Source organism: Orbicella franksi, chromosome 1, assembly GCF_964199315.1.
Source record: "Orbicella franksi chromosome 1, jaOrbFran1.1, whole genome shotgun sequence".
Classification (NCBI taxonomy): Eukaryota; Metazoa; Cnidaria; class Anthozoa; order Scleractinia; family Merulinidae; genus Orbicella; species Orbicella franksi.
This window is the reverse complement of record NC_138145.1, coordinates 37773750-37800636: the sequence shown is the minus strand read 5'-3', so window position 1 is coordinate 37800636 and position 26887 is coordinate 37773750. Positions and strand designations below refer to the sequence as shown.

Here is a 26887-nt window from a genome sequence, read left to right as displayed (position 1 = left end):
AGCAGGAAACCACACATTTTCTTCCCACTAATTTGGTGAGTTTAGAGCGTTGTCTCGGGGTTAGGTGGGAACTGAACGACGTTTTCAATGTTTTAACACTTGCCCTTTCCCTCAGTTCAACTTCGCTAATGGCTTGACATAGTTTCTTATGCTTCTCCCAATGTTCCCTTTGACAAACTTTTGAACAATAGTGGCTAGTATGGCACTGTGAACACCGCAAGTATTGATGTGCCCAATCCTCCCTCTTTCCACAGTTCATGCATTGTTGGGACTGCTCATGAATCGGGGGGGGGGGGGCTGTTCCTTGTCCCGTGGGGGCAACCCTTGTCTGTTTCCCTGGGGGCTTGCTGAGTTATAGCCCCTTCGGCTTGACCTTAGGCATTGGTAACTGAAGTGGCCGACATCACCACAGTTGAAACAATGGTTGCAACGGAAACCCCTTCCTTGTCTTTCACAATTCCAGCACCCTCTAGGGCGAACCCTCCCTTGCTCTACAGGGTTGTACTGTGGGTGAGGGCTAGCGCGGCTTTGTTGTTCCATGCCCTCCCGGATAGCAGCCAATTCCGATTTCAATTCTCTAACTTCAGTAAGAAGGTTACCTTTTGGTGGCTTTTCTGGGGTTTTACCTTCAACTGAGGCATGGCTGTCGTCATGGGTGGCCAATTGAGCTACAAGCTGTGTGGGGGTTCGGTTTGTGAGCTGGTCATGACGGGAACCAAGCTTCTGCATTCTTTCTGTTTCATTACTAACTGCTGCATTCAATTTCTCAAAAAGTTCTTCATCTTCCACTTGGGTGTTTTGCAGGCATGGTTTTATCTCCATTTTAATGTTATCATTCCGTAACCCAGTTAATAATGAATGCAGAAACATGCACTGTACCAGCTTTGGGTCATACTTCAAATCAGATCCTGCTTCTTGAGATGCAAACAGTACTTTCTGCTTTAGATCAAGGAGGCGAACAAGAAAGTCCTGAGGGGTCTCCCCAGCTTCCTGTACTGCCGAACTGAGCAGCTGATACATTTCCGTAGCCCCCCTTTCTTGGTAATGTGACCGGAGTATTTTACGTAATCTGGCAAGATCTAGATCGGGCTTACCTTCCAAGTAGCTCCTCAATCTAAGGCCTGGATTGATGGCTCGAATAACGGCCTCGACAATTTCTTCTTCTTTATAGCCCCGTTTCAATCCAGCGTTAATTTGGTGAGAAAGACTGGTAAAGCTCAAGCGATCTTTCTGACGTGAATCTCCAATCTGTCCCGATATTTTAAATTCCTTCCTGAACGGTGGAATCGCTGTGGTTTCTTTAGGCGTAACTGCATTAGTGCTTGACTTGACAGCAGACTTCTGATCCACATGTTCGGTTTTCACACCACCCTCTTGTTCACTCTTCGCGTCCTTCGTTGCCGGTTTCTTTTCTTTAATTGTTTCTCTGAGATTCGTTAGTGCTTCAGTTCCGAGTTCTTCGGCGTCTAAATATTTCGTTAGGATTTGTATTAACGCCAGACGTCCCGTATCCGTCTCTTTAACTTCGATATGTAGCCCGCACAGATTTCTCGAAGACTCGCTTCGCTAAGCTGACAAATTGCTGTTCTCACCTCTATCTGAATCTCTTCGACGACTTCTATACACATTTCGATGGTTTCTTTGTCACGTCGGGGTCACCAAATGTTACACTCTACTCAATCTCGCACAGGAACTACTACAAAACTACAATGACAACACGTTTTCTCATCGATCCTCGTTTGGTTTTTTTTCTCGCCAACGCGTGGGATTTTCGATCCCATAATAACAAGTAATCTGGGGCTGGGCCCAGTCCCTCACGTTCTACTTGTAACAAGTGCAGGTTGCACAGGGGCTGGTACCCTTTCGCGAGCTAAAATTTATCGGCCTGAATGTTCGGCGCGGGTTGCCCAATAGAGCGAAGGGAGTCATTGTAATTTCGCTAGCCAACATTTATATGGGCTTGAACTGATTGATGTAGGAAGCATCTCAAAGTTAAGCATATTGTCAGGGATTGTCAGAAACTAAAAACGACTGTATTGCACTTGCATTGTACTTGAATTGTTAGAAATACACTTGAATAGGGTTAACAGACACCCTGTTGTTGCTTTTTCAAGACCAAAAGTTAGTATGCGAACAATACCGGTCAAGAATCGGCTTTCATAACCATTTCGTGAATGCACACGAGGTCTTATCACATTTTAAGGATCAGTTATGAAATATGATGTGCGTGGCCTCAATTACGGACAACGATGTCGTATTGTGGAGAATTTGCGACAATTCTCTGAGCCAAGACGTTAATTCTCATGCCAAAATTGAAACATGTTACCCAATAAAAAATGTGGAATTATGAGGTGATGCTTTGGTTGACACAAATGATGTGCTGCAAAGTGTATATAGGGCAAACGACTGATGTGGAGGAAAATCTAGACCCTACAATTTTTGATGTCATTGATTCGATCGTCATTTTATGGGAATTAGAACATGCACGAAACGATACAACGTGACGTAACAGTGGCGCTAACGGTCTAACGTAAGTAGACTAGCTATTATCTAAACATACCAACAAATATACCCCATGTTGCGGGCGCAAACGGAGACGTGGTAGGGATCGGGAGGCAAAAAAAAAAAAAAAAAACCCGTTAAAGAAAGGGAACAGCACCCTATCCCGATGAAGACGCTCGTTTCCAATAAGCATCCCAGTTTAATTTCCTCAACCCGTAAAATTCAAAAAAAAGAAAAAAGGACGTTACACACACACAAGTACGCAGTGCGGACCTATTTTTTTCTTAGACGCGATAATCGCTCCTTCGAATGTTTACGATAAACCAGTTCGCGATTGCAAATGTTTGCTTACATTTGTGCTTCAAGCTTAAAATAAAGTACGATAAAAAAACACTTTTACAAATTAGCTTTGACGCTGAAACCGATTACCAGTTAATGTGAAAATCTTTAGCGCGAAATTAGAAGGCTTATGTAAATATTTTTGTGAGTCTACGGAAACAGGCGCCGTAACGTAACGTATCAACAAATCGTATTTTATACGGCGGACCTCAAAATAAAAATATATCTGTCTGTAAAACCTCGATTGCTGATGACAAATGTTGATTTTAGTAATAGCCAGAGGTTGAAAGTCAGCAAGTGAAATCATTTAAGGTATATATATTAGTGACGGCGTCGAACGCATTTATAATCTCTGATTACTACTACCTTACTCACTAGTTTCCGTGAGTCAACAGAGTGAAACCAAAACTAACACGTCAGTAACAGGACCTGCTCCTCTGAAAATAAGCAAAAGGGAGATATTTTAGCGAATTATTACTACACAAAACGTGCTCCCACGCAGTCATTCGTGCTACTTAATAATTCGCGTGACTCACTATTGGCTATTCACTATTAGTCTCTTCCAGTGTAAACTCTAGATCTTGGGTATGTGCACGCTACTAGTCACAAATAGCTTACAGTTTATAAACTTACCGTGTTCAGTTTGTCAGTCTTCTGATAAAAGTGGAACCTAAAGTAATAGAAACTGAAACAGAACTGAGGGAGTTTCCCTGCAAGACAACAGGAGGCCAAAACAAATTAAAATTGAAATAAGTTTCAAACGTTCGGCAAAACAATCAAATGAAATATTCGAAAGCAAGTTGCCTTTTTTCTATTCCCATTCCTTGCTAAACACTGACGGTAAAGTCTAATAGCTTTTAGAGCATATTGGGTCTTTGACCATGGCTAATAATCAGCGAAATGGTTATCAAGCTAGACAAAGTTCTTTGTTGTTCGCTCTTTGGCTCAACTGTGCATAAAACACAATAGGTTTTAACTCAGTTCTGTCTTATAGATTAACGATGCAGGCAAACGATGCAGCTTGCAATTAATCATCACTTTATGACTGTCTGAATGTCGTGGCCATCATAATCGAGCTATACATTAATCTAACTGGTTAAGATAAAAACCAGACGATACAAAGTTAAGGTTACAATATACCTTCAGGGGTGTCTCGCGTGTAAGCGATGTAGCGAGTGCAGTTTAAGCAGTAGATACCGAAACCTCTATGTCAAATTAAAGCTCATAGAGCTGGCTATCAAACTATACCAAGAATTTTGAAATAAAATGAATTGTCGAATTTTTCACGACCACTAAATGCGAGCGCCCGACTCACCTTTCGAAAGCTACAAGTCAAAGCGAATTTTGTTTTTCGCCAATTTTATTTTTTCCTCGGTTTTAGGGCCCAATGCGCTAAAAAACCGTGTCTGACTTTTGCCATATTCAATCGCAGTAAAAAGTTACAGAACATTTTCGAAATAGGATTAAAAAAATGTGGAGTGATCGTACAAAAATCGCTCTTGAAGAAAAAATATTTCGAAATTAAAAATTCGCAGACACGTTTTGGTAGTTTATATGTTAAACTAGCTACTGTCCAAATTTGAGGGCAACTGAACAAATTCCCTTTGAGTTAGAACTCTTTAAAGTGTCTGCTTCAAGCGAAAAAATTTATTCGAGAAAACAGCGTAAAAAAAATCTTCCACTTCGCAAACAAACTCCGCCCACAAACGCCTTCAACTGGGTTCTCAGATAACTGAGCCAATCAGGGCAGGGAAAGTTTACTACCATTAACCTCCTGGTGAAATTTACGGGTGAAGCTCCAAAAACCCGTGTGTTTTGCAATGCGCTCAAGGCGCCGAAGACGGAGAGATCATTTCTCTGTAGCTCGGTTTTTCTCCAAGCTGGTCACTCTGGCAAAATGGGGAAGACGAAAAAGGAGACGAACGCTAGAGTGGCTGAGCGAAGAAAACAAATAAGAGAATGTGCGGCGGAGCAGCTGTGTATGGATAATATTTTAATTGATTTCAACGAGTCCAACGATTCATCGATATCTGACTCATCAGAAGAGTCTCTGTCAAGTTCCCAAATTTTTACAGAACCTTTCTTTTCTCTTACCTCGAATTTTTTGCCCACCTTATACGATAGCTATAGCTTCATTTGCGTGGCAATCTTTTGGTTTTTCACTCATTGATGTATTCTCATTCGTTCTTCGCTGTTTTCGCTTTTACGAACTGGTCCATGTTTTTAACGTGGTCTACGTTTACTTATAACTTAATAGAATTACACCAAATACTAAAAATGCTTGGTAGTCAGAGCAACAATGCTGATCAACCGAGTAGTCAATTTGTGACACCCGTACAGGTAATTCCCGCGAAAATCGTCTCGGTTGATTGCATACGTGCCATAGGGCTGTCAATCAAGAGGTAACTATCACTTCCGGTGAAAACGTAAAACCGCCATTTCTCTGCCAGTATTTAGTCTTTTTCAATTTTTTTTTTCAGAAATTAGAGATTATTCTTCGACCACTACTTTGACCCAAAAATCCAAATTTGAAGAAAATTGCCGACTTGAAGGTATACTGTAACCTTAACTAGAGCTGTACTTACCAAGGCGGAACTCGCTTTGGAAAGTGACACTACGAAAATCGCTTGAGGGGTTCTAGATATTTGAAGGAAACACGGATCATCATAATACGTCATGCATGGAGGATGTATTTTTAAAGTTTCTGGAGTCTGAAAACATAACCTTGGCGGGATGCGGGAAAAGCTGAAAATCCAGGCAGGATGCGGGATGTGGGATTCGGGATGAAAATATCTCGGCCTGAGAAGCATGTTCTCATTTCAACCGGGAAATGCGGGATAAATTTGATATTGAGGGACGGGATGTGGGGTGAAAAACAGCAATTCACGGTTACTTAGTGACTGAAGAAATACATTTAAATTTTTGTCCTATCTGCATTCTTTGTTAAATAGAGACAGTAAAGTCTAATAGCTTTCAAAGTATACTGGGTTTTTAATAATCAGTGACCTGATTATCAAGCTAAACAAAGTTTTTTGTTGTATGTTGCTCGCTCTTCGGCTTAACCATGCATAAAACACAATAAGCCAATGTTAACTCCGTTCTGTCTTATTGATTAACCAACAGAAATGTTATGCTCATGTAATTAACGCACTGTGTATGATCGAAAAACGAAAGATTGTTCACAGTCCTGGACCTTTCAGTATAAATCTTGGCATCTTTGTTTGCTCTTTTGAAGCTTCTCGGTCTTAAAAACCACTCCAGTTTAATATTAAACTCTGTGTTGGCTGATTTATAAAATTTACATTCCACGCTGGTTCCTGTCACAGACAGAATGACTTGCTCTGAAGAGAGATAAGAAAACTGAAAAAAGCTACTTTTGACATCATTCTGTCGCAAAATATGGAAGATCGTGAATTAACTTTTCGTCAGTTTTCACTCTATAAAGTACTAAAGCACTTTGTACGATTTGATCAATTTCAAACTCTCGTTTTCCCATGGTAACAGACATTAGAAATAACAGAGCCAAAAGCTTTGTTGTTTACTAGCAAGCGACGGAGCTTGGAATTGATCATCATTTTATGATTGTCTGAATGTCATGGCTATTATAGTCGAGCTATATATTATTCTAACCGGTTAAGATAGAAACCAGACGATGCAAAGTTAGCTTGAGCTGTACTTACCACGACGGAACTTGCTTTGGAAAGTGAAACTACGAAAACCGCTTGAGGGGTTCTCGATCAGTTTCGAGAAAACACTGATTATCATAACTCGTCATGCATGGAAGATTCATTTCAACGCGGAATGTCAACATATTAGTTTGTTGGGAGGCGAGATAAGTCAGGCGGGAAGCGGAATGCGGGATTCAGGATAAAATATCCTGTCGTGGCCTGAGAAGACATGATGTGCTCATTTTAACCAGAAAATGCGGGATAAATTTGATATTAGGCACCTTAGGCATATACGACGGCGACGGCGAGGACGACGCCTGGTAACAAAAAATGTGTTTCTATTTTACTTTGGAATTAATTTTCTCGTTTATTTATTAGATTTTTTTTTTCTTATTATTACTATTTTTAAGTTTTATTGTAGATTTTTAACACTTGTATAGTTTTAGGTTATTTATTGTTGTAATGCGCTTTTGATCACCTGGTATGTTAAAAAGCGCACTATAAATCAATAAATTATTATTATTAAATTATTATTATCTATCCAGTGTGTCTGTCGGTATTAAAACTTGCCCCTACTGAATATGCTACAAACGTGTTCAGTTCCAAATAGAAATACGAAAAATTAGCGGTTGTGGTTCGCGTTCTCCAGACAACCCAGAATTTGGTCATTTCACGATGTTGACTTGCAGAAGACGGCAAAGAAATGTATCAAGAATTATAACGCGCGAGCACAGCCATTCAGCCAGGTTTGCTGATTAAACCTTTTGTTTGGTGACGTTCTCGTTGCCGTTGCCGTCGTGTTTTGCGTAAGATCCCTATTGAGGGACGGGATGCATGATAAATACCAGCAAATCACTCTGAACACATAAATATAACTGAACACATTAATATACCTTAATTGTAATCTCGGATGAGACACGAAGGACGCGTTTTCGACTTCTCAATCGCGCTTTATCTATGGTCACAACAGCGTCATACAGTAAATATGATTAGAAACTGGGTCTGATTGTTAACATAAAGTTTCCAAAGCAGGATCAAAATTTTGGTCTGAGTTCTTTCTTCGTGTTGAAAAAGTAGATCGAATGAAAACAGTTTACTAGATGATTATAAGCCTACTATGAATAACAAAGCTATACTCGTTTTATACTCACTAGTTTGGGTGAGTCAAAAGAGTGAAACCAAAACTAACACGCGTCAGTAACAGGACCTTTTCCTCTGAAAACTAGAGGCTCTAAGAGCGTTTACTCGGGCTTCGTACCACAGTATCAAATTGTACTTTACGAAAACGCGTAATTGACACAATAAAAGCAAATTAAAGAATCAGGATATTTTAGCACAAGAGTTCCGCTTAGATATCTACTATTCAAGTTGCTTCGTTGAGTATCCTCCTCATCCTATCGCAAGTTGTGAGTTTAAACCATTTTGGTTCAAGAATGAAGTACAACTGCCTTCGCATTGATGGAGAAGTTGTTTGCATGGAATTTTCGAGGTCTTTTTACAACTTATGGTTATTACTTTGTACATGCTGGCAGAAATTGTCCGAAGTTTGTTTGCTGGTCGGGGCGATCCGTGTAAATTGTGTAGCTGAACTGACATCTTTGCCGTGTTTCGATCTTAAACCCTTTTCAAGAGTCATATCTACTTTGGAGAGCGAATAATCTTTTCGAGAGAGCCAAAATGAATCATGACAAGCTCCTTCGCGAAAACAACAGTCCTGTGACTAAGCTCAAGTTGCATTGCACATAATTTGCATAAACTTTCAAGTTGTGTATTTTGCGGATAACTTCCAAGAATTTGCGACCCTTAACGCAGTTTATGAAGAAATATTCAAGCTACATATCTTTCTTAAATCAAGGCAGGAGTATTTTTAAAAAGGACTCTCATTTATAAGGGAAGATGCGGCATTTTGCTTTGCTATTTATTTTAGTTTCATGCTCGTCTAGTTCATGTCGTCTAGTTCTCGCAACATGATTTTCTTTTGCAGTCAGACACAGTTTTCTAAAAGAATGGATGTTACTAAAACTGCTAACGGGGAACGGGAAACGAGAGTCTGGGAACGAGTGTACAGCGGTAACCCGCGTGAAACCTCGACATGGCGGACAAACGAAAAGAAAAGGGAACAGTTTGGGGAAATGTGAGTGAGTGTTACGGTTGTTAACGTGAGTTTCTACCGGCTGTGCCACCAGATCATGGCCCGGTACATGCTTGCTAGAGCAGAGTCCGATTGGTACTGGGATAAACAAAGCATGAAATGGCGCCTGGGGTGAAAATCGAGTCGGTATTATCCTGTATTATCACAAGCTACGTCCGCCAATCAGTCAGGCCACAGTCTTTCTTACATAGAATTTCAAGCCTTCATAGTCTACTCATATCTTCTCACTTTGTGCGCAAGCTGTCATATCAATATTTAAAAATAGCAACACGCAATATGATATCGAGGACAAGTGACATAACACACGAGCATCATTGATTGTGGCTCGTCCGCTGTCTTCGCATTCGGAAGCTAGAAAGGCGGCCTTTCGGAGATCGGCAAGTCAGCTGGCAAATCAGATGAGCAGCAGATAAATAACCTGTGGCCTGGCCGCTTTGTTAAAGACAAAATATATGAAGAAATGAGCAAGGAATATTCCAAAATAATGCTAACGTTGGTGACAGATGACCGCGGAAAAGCGACTGCGTGACACTCGGTATGTTTTTAGATGACATGTTGTCACGTATCAGACGGAAAACAGTCTTTATTCTCTGTCTGCGTTTTGTACCCAGTCTGCAGTCTGCATTTTGTACCTAGTCTTCATTTTGTACCCGGTCTGCAGTCTGCATTTTGTACTGACCGATTGGGGTAGCATGTGATAATACCGATACGATTTTCTCCCCAGGCGCTATTTCATGCTTTGTTTTACTCAGTACCATTTTGGACTTTGAGGCACAGCCGGCAGAAAGTAAAGTTTACAACCGTAACACTTCCTTACATTTCCCCAAAGTGTTCCCTTTTCTTTTCCTTTGTCCGCCATGTTGAATTCTTAGGGCTTAGGTGGGTTACCGCTGTACACTCGTTCTTAGACTCCCGTTCCCGGTTCCCCGTTCCCCGTTCTCCGTCCTCCGTTCCCCGTTCCCCGTTCCCCGTTCCCCGTTCCCCGTTCCCCGTTCTCCGTTCTCCGTTCTCCGTTCCCCGTTCCCCGTTCCCCGTTCCCCGTTCCCCGTTCTCCGTTCTCCGTTCCCCGTTCCCCGTTCCCCGTTCCCCGTTCTCCGTTCCCCGTTCCCCGTTCCCCGTTCTCCGTTGCCCGTTGCCCGTTCTCCGTTCCCCGTTCCCCGTTCCCCGTTCCCCGTTCCCCATTCCCCGTTCCCCGTTCCCCGTTCCCCGTTCCCCGTTCCCCGTTCCCCGTTCCCCGTTCCCCGTTCCCCGTTCCCCGTTCCCCGTTCCCCGTTCCCCGTTCCCCGTTCCCCGTTCCCAGTTTTAGTAACATCGTAAAAGAATTGGCGATTGCTGAGACTGCTAAATATATTTGAACTACTAGTGAAATAACTGGCTAAACTATCTTCAATGCAGATTTTCGTTAGGACTTGGCAAGAACATTGGTTCGTCAATAATCCCAAACAATTCCCCGCACAATCGAAGGTTTAATTCTCCCGCACAGTGTGCCTCCAAATTCGCACGTTATTTTTTTTTTCCTGCACCCTAATAGAAAGCCAACTAACTTGAAGGTAGGATATTTTATTCAGTTACCGAAAGTCTCATCTTTACAACTTTGGAGATCGACATATTTTACGCGGTGAAAGAAACAAGTCGGCATGTTTTTAATGAGCTACGAGTCCAAAAACGTTTTCGTATTTAGCTCGTTTTATTGCAATATGATTTGTTTTACTGCAATGTTTTAAATAATAACAGCAGTAGCCACACACCATCATTGACTGCCTGTTTTTTGCCAGTGTTTTCGTAGACTGAACTCATACCGCAATCGGCTCAGTTGTTATCTCACGAGAACGTTTCGAGCATGAACTTTGCTTACCTGGCTGGCTTTCAAGCAATATAATTCGTGGACCGACCCTTTCTGAAAACGATCGACATCTTTGTATGTGAGATGAAAGTATAAGGCGCGATTCTTGCCAAACCTTTCTTCCCAAAACACCGCATTCTGTCACGAAGAGCGAGCAATGTCGGGTTTCTCGTCCCCAGTTTTTATGGTCTACGCATGGAACGCCTGGGACCATTACCCCCCTTTTGGCGACCAAAACGCTAGCATTTTAAGACTCGGGCTCTCCTACGGAAGCCCGGGTAATAAGCAAAAGGGAAGAAGTTAAGCGAATTATTACTGCACAGAACGGTGCTTCGAAGCAATCATTCGTGTTACTTTTAATAATAATTCGCGTGACTCACTATTGGCGCTTACAGCAGGAAGAAAATCAGTCACGCGATTCACGAAGTCTCTTCTAGTGTAAACTCTCGATCTCGTGTATAAGCATGCTTTTAGTCACAAATAGCTTGCAGTTTATAAACTTACCGTGTATAGTTTTTCAGTCTTCTTATAAAGTGGAACCCAGAGTGGTAAAAACTGAAACAGCTCTTAGGGAGTTTCCTTGCAAGACAATAGGAGGTCCAATAGGAATTCTAAACAAATCAAAATTGAAACAAGTTTCAAACATTGTGCAAAACAATCAAATAAAATCATTCGAAAGTAGGTTACATTTTTTCCATTCCCATTCTTTGTTAAACACTGACGGTAAAGTCCAATAGATTTCAAAATATATTGGGTTTTTGAGCATAGCTAATAATCAGTGAAATGGTTATCAAGCTAGACAAAGTTCTTTGTTGCATATTGTTGTTCGCTCTTTGGCTTAACCGTGCATAAAGCACAGTACATGTTAACTCAGTTCTGATTTATAGATTTACCAACAGAAACGTTTCGGTTATGTAACTAATGCATAGTGCATGATCGCAAAGCGATCTTGGCCCTTTCAACAAAAATCTTGGCATCTTTGTTTGCTATTTTGAAGTTTCTCGGGCTAAAGAACCGCTCCAGTCTACTATTTAATTATTTGTTGGCTGATAAATACAATTTACATTCCAAGCCTTCCTATCATAGACAGACTGACTTGCTCTAAAGAGAAATAAAGCAACTAATGAAAGCTACTTTTGCCATCGTTCTGTTGTAAAATATGGAAGACCGTGAATTAAGTTTTCCTCAGTTTTCGCTTTATAATGCACTTTGCGCGATTTGGTCGATTTGAAACTCTCGTTTTTCTCATGACAGAGCCAAAAACTTTGTTATGTAACAGCAAACGATGGAGCTTGTAATTAATCATCACTTTGTGATTTTACGAATGCACTGGCTATCAGAATCCAGCTATATATTATTCTAACTGATCGATGGAAGCCAGAGGATGCAAAGTTAATTAGAGTTGTACTTAACACGGCCGGCAGAACTTGCTTTGAAAGTGAAACTGCGAAAAACCGATTGAGGGGTTCTAAATATTTCGAGAAAACACTTATTATCATACTACGTCATGCATGGAAGCTTTATTTCGAAGTTTTTGGAGTATCATAACATAAGCTTGGTGGGAAGCGAGATAAACTGAAAATCAAGGTTGGATGTGCAATGCGGAATGCGGGGTGCGACATTCAGGATAACATATCTTGGCTTGAGCAGCATGTGTTCATTTCAACCAGGGAATGCGGGATGAATTTGATATTAGGGGACGGGATGCGAGATGAAAAACAGAAATTCACGTTATACAGTGACTAAGGAAATTAATTTATCTTTCGGGAATGTTTGGAAACACTAATGAGTTAAAGAGTAGGGGTTTATAAAACATGCCAATCGCATCATATATTAACACCGATTCAAATCAGTCTTTAACTACATGACGTCAGAGTTGAAAGTAGTTGGTGATTACAGTCGACATTACGGCTACAAAATCTGCCAGTTTTTTCTTTTTGTTCAAAAAGTAGATCAACTGTGAACAGTTTACTTAATGATTTCAGTCTACTATGAATAACAAAACTATAAAAAATATTGATTTATACTCACTGGTTTTGGTGGGTCGACCACAATGAAACCAAAATGAATACGCGTCAATAACAGGACCTTTTCGTCTGAAAAGTAAAAGAGAAGGAAAAGTTAAGCCAATTATTGCTGGGCAAACGATGCTTCCAAACAATTATTCACGTGACTTTATTTTTCGCGTGACTCAATAACAACTCTTACAACAAGAAGAATAACAGTCACGCAATTCATGCAAACCTCTCCCAGTGTAAATTTAAAGTATTAAGAAATCGGCCATGCTTGTTAAATGCGCAGACAACGCTTTCAGTCATGCACAGACAGTTTACAGTTTATAAACTTACCGTGTCTAGTTTCTCAGTCTTCTGACGAAAATGAAACCAAAATTGATAGAAACTGAAACAACACTGGGGGTTTTCCCTGCAGGACAATAGGAGGTCCAATAGAAAGTTAAAACAATTTGAAATTGAAATATGTTTCAAACGTTCTGCAAAATAATCAAATAAAAAAAAAATTGAAAGCAAACTGTATCTTTTTAGTCCCCATTTTTCGTTATAGCTTTCAAAGCAGATTGGGTTTTTGACCATAACTAATAATCAGTGAAATATTTATCAAGGTACTGAGACTAAGTTCTTTCTCGTATGTTGTTCGTTCTTTGTCTTAACCATGGATAAAACACAATAGGTGTTATGTCAGTTTTGTCTTATAGATTAACCAACAGAAACGTTTCGGTTATCTAATTAATACACTATTGAAGGATTGTTCACAGTCCTGGACCTTTCAACATAAATCTTGGCATCATTGTTTGCTCTTTTGAAGTTTCTCAGGCTTAGAAACCACTCCAGTTTACTATTAATTTAACTCCGTGTGGGCTGATTAATAGAATTTACATTCCACGCCGGTTCCTGTCATAGACAGACTGACTTGCTCTGAAGAGAAATAAGACAACTAATGAAAGCTACTTTTGCCATCGTTTTGTTGTAAAATATGGAAGGCCTTGAATAAACTTTTCGTCAGTAATTACTTTATAATGTACTTTGTACGATTTGATTGATTTCCAACTCCTTTTTTCGGTGATAACAGACAGCAGAACTGGCAGAGCCACAAACGTTTTTGTTTACCAGCAAACAATGGAGTTTGCAATTGATCATCACTTTATGATTGCTTGAATTTCGTGGCTATCATAATAAAGCTTATAATAGTATTCCAACTGGTAAAGATAGAAACTAGATGATGCAAAGTTAGCTAGAATTGTACTTACCACGTCGGAACTTGCTTTGGAAAGTGAAACTGCGAAAACCGCTCGAGGCGTTCTAGAAATTTCGAGAAAACACTGATTATCATAGTACGCCAAGCATGGAAGATGTATTTTGAAGTTTCTGGAGTGTCAAAACGTAAGCTTGACAGGATGCGAGGTAAGCTGAAAATCCTAGCGGGATGTGGAAAGCGGGATGCGGGATGAGAGCAGCATGTGTTGAATTCAACCAGGAAATGCGGGATAAATTTGAAATTGATGGACGGGATGCGGGATGAAAAAAAAGTTACGGTTACAAAGTGACTGGAGGAATTAATTTACCTTTTGTGAGTGCTCCGAAACACTAATGAGTTGAAAAGGAAGAGTTTTTTTTAAACAGATTGCCAATCGTGTTTCGGTCACACGAACGTCGCTACTTATAAGTCGATTCGATTAGTCTTTAAATACATGACTCAGAGTTAAAAGTAGTTAGTGATTAGCTTCGACGTTGCGGTCACTAATTCTCTCAGGTTCTGACTTTGCATTGAAAAATGAAATTGACTGTGAACAGTTTACATCACTATTTCAGTCTGCTGTGAATATGTTATAACTAAGCTAAAATCATCATTTATACTCACTAGCTTTGGTGAGTCACCAGAGTGAAAGCAAAACCAATACGCGTCAATAACAGGACCTTTTCCCCTGAAAAGTAAGCAAAGAGGGAAAGTTGAGCAAATTGTTACTACTGAAAAACGGTGATTCCAAACAATCATTTCTGTGACTAAATTTTTCGCGTGACTCACTTTTGGCGCTTACAGCAGGAAGAAAATCAGTCACGCGATTCGTGACGTCTCTTCCAGTGTAAACTCTAGATCTTGTATATGTGCACGCAGCTAGTCACAAATAGCTTACAGTTTATAAACTTACTGTGTTCAGTTTGTCAGTCTTCTCCTAAAAGCGGAGCGACTGTGAACAGTTAACGTGATGATTTCAGTCCAATATGTATAACAAAGCTAAATCTGATTTGCACTCACCACTTTTGTTGAGTCACTAGAATGAAACTACAACCAATATGCGCCGACAACGATAATATTTCCTGTAAAAATTGTTAAGAAGGAAAAGTTAAGCAGATTTTTACTCCACAACGGTACCTCCAAACAATAATTCGTTTGATTTGTTTGTCCGCGTGACTTACAGCGCTCAAAAACTGAAAAAACTCAGTCACGCGCGCGATTCATGAAAAATCTCTTTCAGTGTAAACTGAAACTATTAAACATCGCTTTGAAATACACGTTGTATGTGTATGAAACGGTATCAATCACGAACAGCTTAAAGTTTACAAACATACCGTGTTCAGTCTCTCGATCCTCGGACGAAATTAAATGAAAAGTGATAGAGACTGAAGAACAAAAACAAATGCAAATTATTAACAGTGGAATTAATTACTGACGGCAAAATCCAATTTTTATTAAAACATATTGCGTTGTTGACTATAGTTAATAGATTGAAATGATTATTAAGCCCGACAAAGTTCTTTGTTGTATGTTTTTGTTTTCATTTCGGTCTTGACCGTGCATTAAACACAATAAGTGATTATTTCTGTTTCACAGACTATATAACTCGAGTAAAAAGTTTCGGTTATGTGATTTATGCCTACTTAGTGTCGTTGTTCCTAGCGAAAGTAAGTTAACCGTGGCGACTTGCAATTGAACCGGAACTATTACTCAAATACAAACAACTTGTGATGGCGTTAATGGGGGAACACTGCCTTGTGTTTGATTAGCCCATACGACTTCCGGCGATAGCGTGACAAAACAACCTCACTTATCTCCCCAGCACCACGAGCTGAATGACAGACAGCATGTACTGGATCGGACAAGAGTATCGGTTAGCAAGCGATGTTCAAAGGCGATGAAAAAAACAACAAGCTTGGGGGAAGTCGCTGCGCAGACTTAACCGCACCACACAGGAGTGACCCTTTGTTTATTATGCAGGAATACATGACCAACCTCTTCTCCAAAGGGAGGGAGGGAAAATTAAACGATAGATTTACAATAAGTAATAGCTACGTTGCTTAGACGAACTCAGAATGGACTCTGAACAATTTTCCGAGCTTTTATATGGAGACGCTCGTCTGCTTGTAAGCCAGTAGGAAAGGCGGTACTACCGAACAGCTTACCCTAACACGTGTAACATCTTAAACATGAATAGTGCTTTAATGCTTTGTGCCAATGCTATGGTACGTTATAACGTTCAGAAGGTAACGAAACTACAATGTTTTAGGTTTAGCTACAATAAGGCTCACAGTTTGCTGACCTTTGAAATATAACTGCTCAATAGCTCTATAGAAAGTGATGCCGCCATGAACGGCTCATTGAGAACGTACGTCACGATCCATTAACTATATTTTACTGGCGTGACAGTAAAATCTCATTATATATGATCGCAAAACGAAAGACTGTTGTGGACCTTCCAACATAAATCGTGGCATCTTTGTTTGCTCTTTAGAAGTTTGGCAAGTTTCTCCTCTTCTAACTATGAGTTGATTAATGAATAAAGTTTACATTCCTCGCCTTCTTTTCATAGAAACTAACTGACTTGCTCACAAGACAAATACGACAACTAAAGACGAATGGCTTTTGCCATCGTTCTGTTGTAATTCCTCATATTTGTTATCCGCGAGCACTCATTTCATAATTTAGTTTGCACAATCTCATTGATTTCCTTCTGCCGCCATCTCCTGGCAACAATATCAATTCACAGAACTAAAAACTTTCCGTTTCTTACAGCAAACAATTGACTTTGGGGTTAATTATCACTGCATGATTGTTTGACGGTCGTGGATATCATAATCGAGCTCTATATTATTCTAACTGGTTAAGATAGAAACCAGACGATGCAAAATGAAACCCCGAAAACCACTTGAAGAGTTCTCGATGTTTCGAGAAAACACTCATTGTCATAATACGTCATCCACGGAAGATCTATTTCGAAGTTTCTGGAGTGTCAAATCATAAACTTGGCGGAATATGCGAGATAAGCTGAAAATCATGGCGGGATGTGGGATTCGGGACAAAAATATTCAGTTTTGGCTTGAGCAGCATGTGCCCATTTCAACTAGGAAGTGCGTTTAAATTTGATATTGAGGGACGGGATGCGGGATGAAAAACGGCAAATCACAGTTACTCAATGCCTGGAGAAATAAATTTACCTTTCGGGAGTGTTTGGAACACTAATGTTTCTAAAACATTTTTTCAATCGTGTTTCAGTCACACCAGCGTCATTAACTATAGCTGGTTCAAATTAGCCTTTAATAACATGACGTTAGAGTTAAGAGTAGTCAGTGATTATGGTCGACGCCACGGCAACCAATTCTCTCAGGTTCTTTCTTTACATTCAAAAATTAGATCGACTGCAAACAGCTTACTTAATGTTTCAGTCTAGTATGAATAACAAAGCTATTAAAATAATGATATCTACTCACTAGTTTTGGTGAGTCGACCACAATGAAACCAAAATGACTATGCGTCAATAACAGGACCTTTTCCTCTGAAAAGTAGAAGAGAGAGAAAAGTTAATCGAATTATTACTGCGCAAACGATGCTTCCAAACAACAAACAATTATTCGCGTGACTCAGTAATTGCTCTTACAAGAAAAAGAAATCAGCCACGCGATTCATGCAAACCTCTCCAAGTGTAAATTTAAAGTATTAAAAATCAGCTCTACTTATTATATGTGCTCACAACGCTATCGGTCATAGACAGTTTACAGTTTACAAACTTACCGTGTTCAGTTTCTTAATCTTCTGGTGAAAAGAAAACCAAAAGTGATACAAACTGAAATAAAACTAAGGGAGTTTCCTTGCAAGACAATAGGAGTTCAAACATTGATCATAACAATCAAATAAAATCACTCGAAAACAAGTTGCATGTTTCTATTCCCATTCTTTGTTAAATACTGACAGTAAAGTCCAATAGCTTTGAAAGTGTACTGGGTTTCTGAGCATTGATAATAAATGGAAATGGTTATTAAGCAAGACAAAGTTCTTTGTTGTATGTTGTTGTTCGCTCTTTGGAAGAGAAAGTAAAGTTAAACCAATTAGCACTGCGCAGACGATTCTTGCAAACAATTATTCGCTGACTCACTAATACTTCTTACAATATGAAGAAAATCAGTCACGTGATTCATAATTTGTTCTATGTACATCTAACTCTATCAGTCACAGACAGCTTGCTGTTTATAAACTTACCGTATTCAGTTTCTCGATCTTGTGATGAAAGTGAAAGCAAAAGTGAAAGAAACTGAAAAGACACTGTAAGAGTTTCCCTGCAAAGCAAGTGGAAGTCAAGGAAAAATGCAAATTAAATTTTGTATTATTTTCAAACGCGGCTCAAACCAGTTGAACTAAAACACTTCTTCTAAAGTGTGTTATTAATTTTTTTGCTATCTCCATTTTTTGTCAACATACTAATGGGAAAGTCCAATAGCTTTAAAGGCAAATTGAACGTGCATCACTTCGTTTACAGAGGGATAAATGTTTCTGCCAAAATTGTTTCCAGTACATGGGAACCCCGCATTACGATCGCCTCTTTATGACGGCCACCTTTTTTGTCTCGGTGAAACGCCCATACTTTTCTTTATAAGAAAACCCCGTTAATGCGGCCACCCCGTTAATACGGCCAACGACCACATTCTGATATTCCAATCGGTATAATCCTTGATAATTTTATCCCGTTTATACTGCCACTCAAACCAGTTATGTTCATCTTTCCATTGTTAATATGGTATGTAATGATTAAAGAACAGTTCTTTTTACAAGTGCAATTGTGATACATATGTTAAGACCTCACTCAATTTAGACCAGCCATGAAATTTGACCCTACCCGTTAATACAGCCAAATTTCCATGGACCGTTGATGACCGTATTAACAGAGTTCCACTGTAAAATAGCAAGAAATAAAAGAAATTCCGTAGTGTCTTCGGAATTTCTTTTCTTTCTCGTGATTACGATAACTAAGCTCACCTGAACGTGTCACCCATTACAAAAAGAGGAACAGTGGAAAGCTTTAATTTAATAATGTTGACAGTCTCATGGCTAACAATGTTGTTTTGGAAGACCTGAACCATACTGCTAATCTGTGCCTAATCTGTGTCTAATCTGTGCAGTGGCTGTCGAATCGACTTTGTAGAAAGTTCGCTTGTCTTATTCTACGAAACAGCATTTACAGTGAAACCTGTATTAAGCGGACCCCATATCAAGTGGAAACCCTCTATTAAGTCGACAGCGGCTGAAGTCCCAAAATTTTCATCCCACATTCACTGCAAAAAAACCCTGCATTCAGCGGACACTTCTGTTAAGCGGACGCGGACACCAAGTTGTACAAAACCAGCAATAAGCGGACACTTCAAGAGCTATTTACTTCTAAAGGTCTAGCTGAGACTCCTTTAACATTGTTCAGCGATGTCGTTTTAAAGCTAAGCGATTATTCCAGATTAATGCATTTACTGACTGAACATTGTTCTATGAGCAATGTTTGATCTTACACTGTGGTACACTGTGCTATAAAAGAGTTACTAGTTAACTATTATCGCACGACATATTAGACCCTGTTTTGAACGGACACCCTGTATTAAGCGGACACTAATGAGGGTCCTAACGGTGTCCACTAAATACAGGTTTCACTGCAGTTAATTTCACTTCCAAAAAAATTGTAAATCGTAAACCGTTTTAATTCGTACAGAAGTACGGTAAATTAATTAAGCCCAGGTTAGGGAATGCAGCACCTTCCACAATAAACAAAGTTTTGCTTCTTGCACACAAGTTATGAAGAACTTTTAAATGATATCCTCCTACTGTAAAGTAATTTGTACTCACCAGTCTGTTCAGAACAACAGGATGAATCGAAAATCAAACCGCGTCAACAACAGTAACTGTTTCAATAATAAAAAAGAAGAAGTTAAGCAGATTGTATATCGAAAAGCGTTACTTCTAGCGAGCATTCATTCGCGCGACTATATTTTCTTGCGTGACTCATTGTTAGAGCTCGCAACCCAAATAACATTTGTCACGCTATACATGCAGATTTCTTCCAGAGGAAATGATTTAATAGTATTTAATATTGACTTTTCTGGCAGAGTTAAAGCTCATGTTTTGAAGGACGATGTAAATTTACGGTTTTCAGTTACACTATCTTGACATCAAAGGGAAACCACCACTAAGAAACTGAAATAAGAGTGAGGGAATTCCCCTGCAAGATAAAGGCAGACAATGACCAACACAAATAAAATAGCTGGAAGACAGCTAAATAAAAGAGTAATTCTAATAAGTATTACATTCTTTGCTCTCTTTAGTTTTCATATGCAGACGAGATAGCCCAAATTTCAAGGAAACAGATGATCGTATCACGCATGCGTTTGTGGGTATCCGGGATGTGAGTTTAAAAAAGGGTACGGGGTAAAAATACCTTGGTGGAAAGATAATATCCTCTTTTCGCCGAGCTGGAGGCGCGACTCTTTTAGAGTTCATGGTAAGATACAGAAGAATAATATAGAAAACAGAAAATTGCATTTTCTCTGTTAACTCTAAAGTTTCAGTGAAGTGATTTCCAAGGAGCGCGCATTAGCTCAATGACCACGAAATACCCCTCTAGAGGCCACAAAAAAACAAAGATACAAACAATCAAACAAACAAAACAAAACAAAACAAAAATATTACTACTACTACTACTACTGTTCAGAGTTCATTCGTTATCCTACGTTGCCTCGTTTGATTTGTTGCGACCCCCAAATTATCAATCGAAGAAAATCCAACTTATATTTGTCGAGCTCATTCAAGATATATGCGAACGATTTAATTCGAGGCTGATTGGTTCGTGATGTTGCTAGAGCAAAACATGCCAAATTTGTATTAGTTATCGTCCTTACAGTGAGGCCAGTATGTGTACAGCATTTCGTAACTGAAAGAAGCCCGTTCTGTGACAGAGTTAGGTTCTACTTTAAGGGCGTAGCTTAGGGAGGGGGGTTCTAAGGTGTCCGTGACTCCCCCTTTTGTAAGCCTTTTTTAAGGAAACAACCTACAACAGGTGGCAAAAACGACATGACAATCTGGTGAGTACTGTCACTTTGACACAGTGTGACTTCCCCCCACCCCCCATTTGAAAAATCCTGGTGGAGATGATCAACGTCTTTGTAAAGTGACTATCATAGAGGTGTGTTCTTGATCCATTGCAGTCTTATCTCAACCCTAAATGTATTCCATAACAGGTTGGTAGGGACATGAGGCATTAGCTAAAGCAGGTCACTAATAGAGCACTAGCAGTGCTGGCAAAAGCATTTGATTCGGGATATCGAGACCATAAACACTAGGCCATACAATTATATGAGGAGGTTTTCGGGATATCCCGAATAAGCGAGATCGATATGGTAACTGTTAACAGTGGAAGCCGAAATTATACAATGTTAGAAACAAAATATAATTACGACTAACTTACCGTTGCGCAGCAGACTGTGTACAGCCGTTTGCTCTCCTTAAGAAAAATTGCAGAGGGGCGTCTAGGTGACATTGTTACAGTATAGCGTGCTGTTCGCATAAATTATGGTTCCACAAAAATATTTCAGTTTCAAATTATCTGACATCACAAGAGGAAAGAGAAACAAAATACGAAAAAGACATTGCCGTATGCACGTGCACTTCGACTGATAAAGCCATTTATGACCTCTGCTAAGGAAATCACAGAACAAACAAGCTTCAAGTTCGAATTCAGCCTTCCCTGTGTTTTCTTTTTATGAATGTGGTAACGAGTTATTATTGTCAAGTGAGAGGACAAACAATACAAGATTAGCTGCTTACCATAGTGGAACTTCCTTTGAAAACTGAAAACTACGAAGCATTCCCGTGAGAAACGTATTTTGTACTTTTGTGCGAGCGAAACTGATCTCTTAGGGAATACGTTATTAGCTCACGAAACACAAAATGCACCTAAAGAGCCCAAACAAAATAAAACTGACTGGTCAGATTTTATTCCTCGTAGTTCTAAGTGCCTCCCCCACCCCCTCCAGGAAGGTATCGGAAGGAGAACTCAGTGTATTGTCCTCTTGGGTCGGGAAATGGACAATTTCTTCCTTACCTAACTATAATAAAAGGTGTGTTATCGATTTATTGCAGTCTATTGGCTCAAGCCTGAAGTCGGGAAGGATGTGTAGTAATAACTTAAGCTAGCGAAGGCAGCTCAAATATCCTCTTCTGGCAGATTACTGCTAGGAAAGGTTTTCGTTCGAGACCTTCCTGCTTTAACCAAGACGCAATAAAATTAACTGGGACGTTTTCGTGATATCCCGAATAAACACGATGGATATGGTAAAATGTCATTAGCCGAAGCCGACAACAATGACTTACTTACCGTTGCGCAGTGGTTTGTATACAGCCGTCCGTTCTCCTCAAGAAAACTGCAGAAGCGTGTTTGTGTGTTGCTGTTAATAATTCTGTTGCTCACTCAAATTATTCATCCGTAAAACTATTTCAGTTTCCCAGCATCTGACGTCATAAGCGGAACAACAAAATAAATGATATTGCTGTCTGCACGTGATTTTTGCTTTCGGCCGTTTATGACCTTTTCTATGTTTACCGATATAAAAAACCAGACCGCTCGGAATAATTTCGTCATGACCAATATGGTTTGATACTTCAGTTAATCAATCTTTTAAATGCCAAAGTATTAAAAGACAATCTCATATACAGGGTCACCGCCAGTAAATTTACTATTTGTGTCAGTCTGTTGATGATATCCGTCGTCATTCCTGTTGTAACAGGCCTTGAAGTCACAGAACCAAACAGCTTGGAGTTTGCTATTAGTCTCGAGTACATTCAATTGATAATTGGTTAAGAAAAGACCAAAAAATAAAGGATAACTTTTACCTACCACAGGGAATTTCACATCGGAAAGGGTCGACAGTGAATTCTATGAAACACTCAGGAAAAAGGATGATATATATTTCGCAGGGGTTTGGTGGAATGCGCGATGGGTTTGAACAAGAGGCGAGATCCGAAATATGACACTTCTTCGTAAAAACATAGTATGCACTCTTTAATAATTAATGGCGGGATACGCATTGACAAACAGCAAATTGCGAATCGTTTCTTAATTCCACGGTGTTACTAAAATGAACTGTGAGGAGTGGATTTTGTCTAAAGCGGCAGGAAATACGCCTCGAGAGGCCGTCTAAAGAAATTGTCCTGATATTTTTTCTTCTCGTCATATTTAGTATTTTCGTCCTTCCGGCAGCTTAATGTAATACGCGGTTTTGAAGTTATCAAGATCGAACAAAATCGAAAGAAGTTTTAATGGAGCTAAATCAAACTATATAAGAACGATTCAATTCGTGTTTGCGGTACGTAATATTGTTTTTGTTTTTGTTTTTGTTTTTTTTTTTGTTCTTCCGTACAGGAAGGACAGTATTTATAGAACATCTGTTTGTGGCGAAGAGAAACCTCTGTCCAGGATCAACCTGTTATGATTAAGGTGTTCACTTCTACTTGGGGTGGATTGATTCATTGCAGTCTACTCCCAACTCTGAATGTGGTAAATTCGAAAAACTGGTTAAGAGGGAAATAAAGCATTTGCTTATGTGGGTCACTGGAACAATCTGCTACCAAATTATTGGTGCCAAGAGCATTTGATTTAGGACCTCAAGGTAATAGCCACTAGGCCATACAACTATACGAGGAGGCTTTTTTCGATATCCCGAATGAGCAAAATTGGTATGGTAATTTTTATCAGTCGAACTTGTAATCAAATATTGTTTTAAACAAAATAATGAGTAACTTACCGTTGCACAGTGGTCTGTGTTCAGCCGTCCGCTTTCCTCAAGAAAAATTGCACAGAGACTTCCGCGTGTCACTGTTCATAATAGGGTCGCTCGTGTAATTAACATTCATAAAAAAATATCAGTTTCACAGCATCTGACGTGCCAAGTGAAGACAAAAACGAAATTGTTGGGTTCACGTGATTTTGTCATAAGGCCGTTTGTGACATTTGAGCATGTTCACAGATATTCACGCAATGATTGCTCAACAAGAAACTGAAATGATATTGAGTTACTTCCCCTGCGACTAGAGGAAAAAAACTATCTAGGGTGTGTTACATCTTTTCCTATCTGACATGCTTTAAAGACAGAGGGCGACCTTAGAAGAACTTAGCCTGCGAGCAATGCGAGCAATGCGATCCGGCTGGTGAAGAGGCGCAAAGTTTACTTTCTCGTGTCGCGGCTTCGCTTCCGGATTTCTCGCTCGCTGCTATGCCACGCGCCCTTGTGCTCCAACGTGAGCTCGCTCGCAGGCTAAGAAGAATTTAGCTGATGTCGTTCGATCTTTTTTAATTCTTCATGCGCATGATTAAGACGCGAGAGAATGTGAATTTACCAACTATGTCAGTCACTTTATAATAAACTCTCCACGATCGATGCGATCGATGCATTCTTCCTAATTTCCATTGTAACAGACCACGACATCACAGACTCAAACAGCTTCGAGTTAGCCATAAGTCTTCGTTTTCGGTTTTTATGAATGTCACAGCTCTACATTATTGTCAACGGAGAGGGTAAACAATACCATTTTAGCTACTTACTACAGTAGGTTCCCTTTGAAAAGTGAAAAGTACGAATTGCAGGTTCGGGTGTTTCCAGAAATTCCAAGAAAACAGCTGATCATAAAGTGCGGTTTAAAAAATTTGTTTAGAGAGTTTGTGAAGTTTACAGAGGAAGAACGTTTTTCAGTTTTCTCTTCCGCATTCCGCCATTAACTTATTTAAAATCTCCCGCATCCCGCCTGCGTAATGTATTTTCACGCATGCTTGATGGGTACGCCTGGAAATGCCCTACAAAATAAAGCAATTCCGATTTCATTCGTCGCTATCCTCAGTGCCTCCCTCCCCTGGTAGGGTAACTTGGTACTCGCGAGTGTAAAATCTTTGATGCACTTTGGAAAACCAAGTTATCAATCGAGGAAATTCGAACGAAGTTTTACTGGAGCTACTGTCAATCAAGCTATATCAGAACGATTGAATTTGACTTTGATTGGTATGTAATGCTTCTCCTACAAAACATCCCACCAACTGTTGTTGTTTTTCTTTGTACAATAAGGCTAGTATAAATATACACATTTGTTTGTATTAGAGAGTTGTTTTCGTTATGGGATAGCGTAAAGTCCTACTTCGACAATTTCGGCAGGAGTATGACGCATGTGCTAAAGCAGGTCAGTAATAGAATTCTAGCAGATTACTCCTGGCAGGAGTTTTGATTCTTGGACTTACCGGCCTATTAGAGGAGGTTTTTGTAGTATCCGGAATAATTAATGACAAATGTTATCAGTAGCAGTTTATATTTTATGGCAAGGTAGTTATTAAGCAGATCTCAGCGTTCTGTTTCGTTCTTTCTGGGTCGGGATTTTGCCATAAGAACCGTGTCCATGGAAACGGTCATAACACGTGTATTTTCTGTTTTTTGAAAGAACGTCCCGGTGGTCATATAATAAACTACTTAATGTCGAGGAAAGGCTGTTGTTATTCATCGTGGTAGATGCAATAATAAAGTGTATTATCGTTTGTCTCACGTTGTAGTCACTTGAGATGTAGATCGCGACGTTTCGACTGCTTACTGCTAGTCTTCTTCAGGCGATAAGGTCGACTGATTGCACGGTACCATTTATATCACAAAGGTCGGCTGTGATTGGTGCATTTCGATCCTCCTATTGTTCCATTGTTCCGGCGAGTAGCTGTTCCGTCAGCGGTCCGCTGTTGTACCGTTCTCCTGTTGTTGTGTTTCTTGATCGTGGGTATCCATGCTTCAGGAATTTCAATTCCACTATCCCTGTTGATGTTATTAGGGTGAAGTCTTATGTGAATAGCTTCCTTCACCCTACGTGTGTACCAGTGAGGATCTCGATCAATAAACTTGACATCATTGCAGATAGGATAGTGGCCGGTCTCGTGGGTGTGTTCAGAAACGTTGGAGGTCTGGGTACGGGCGAGTCGTATATCCCTGTCGTGTTCTTTGATGCTCACCTGCATAGATCTCCCTGTTTCCCCGATGTAGACTTTGCCGCACTCACAGGGAATCCTGTAGACAACACCATCTTGTTTAGCCGGGTTGACAGTGTCCTTTGGTCGCACTAAGTGTGACCGAGGTGTCGTGTCGGACTTAAAGACGGTGCGAATGCCTTGTTGTTCTAGGCAACAAAGGTGTCAACACCTTTACATAGGACCTGTCTGCTTTCTTGGCTAACGTATTATCTCCTCTTGCAGGTAACTCGAACTTCGCAGTGAAGAACTCAACTGACTTCGCCTCCACTATCGCCAGTGAAGAGATTCAGGACCACAAGATCATGGTGTCTTTCGACGTAGAGTCACTGTTTACCAACGTACTGATCGAGGGCGCCGTACAAGCCGCGCTACAAAAAATGGAGAACGACGCAGGCCTGGCTGACCGCACGACACTTACACCAGTTCAAATCGCGGACCTCTTGGATTTCGTATTAAGATCTACGTACTTCCAGTACAACGGATCGATTTACGAACAACGAGACGGCGCAGCCATGGGGAGCCCTGTATCCGCTGTTATTGCTAATCTCTACATGGAGATATTTGAAGAACAAGCAATAGAGTCCGCACCTTGCAAGCCTAAGATCTGGAAACGCTACGTAGACGATACTTTCACCATCCTGGATCGGGATAGAGTTGATGTCTTCCTGCAACACCTGAACAGTCAATAACCATCAATCCTTTTCACCATGGAGATCAAGAACAACAGCAAGATCGCCTTTCTCGACACGTCAGTTTACAGAGAACCTGATAGCCGCCTTACCACCAGTGTCCACAGGAAACCAACACATACTGATCAGTACCTAGCGTATGATTCACACCACCCTCAGTCAGTAAAGCGCGGTATTGTGAAGTGTCTGTACGACCGGGTTAAACGTCTCGTGACCAAACCATCAGTAATCGCTGGAGAGAAGAAACATCTGTCATCTGTACTTGTTTCTAACGGATATCCCTCCTCTTTTGTACAGAAGATCACAAAGGCGCGAAGAACCCCAAGAAGAGAGCCTGTCGCGGAATTTAAATCCACCGCCGTTTTACCTTATGTCCAAGGA

General features: G+C 40.1%; 1 protein-coding gene and 1 long non-coding RNA gene across 2 annotated transcripts in view; both read right to left on the bottom strand.

Annotated features, from left to right (window-relative positions):
• Positions 1-26887, bottom strand: part of LOC145461481 (uncharacterized) — a 479224-nt gene that overhangs the window by 14130 nt on the left and 438207 nt on the right.
• LOC145461853 (uncharacterized) lies at positions 1758-21421 on the bottom strand. The gene is made up of 7 exons (XR_014040953.1): positions 17227-21421; positions 13770-15141; positions 12853-12928; positions 12536-12600; positions 11009-11115; positions 5427-5478; positions 1758-3551 (listed from the first exon to the last, which is right to left on the bottom strand). It is a non-coding gene; the product is annotated as an uncharacterized LOC145461853 (long non-coding RNA).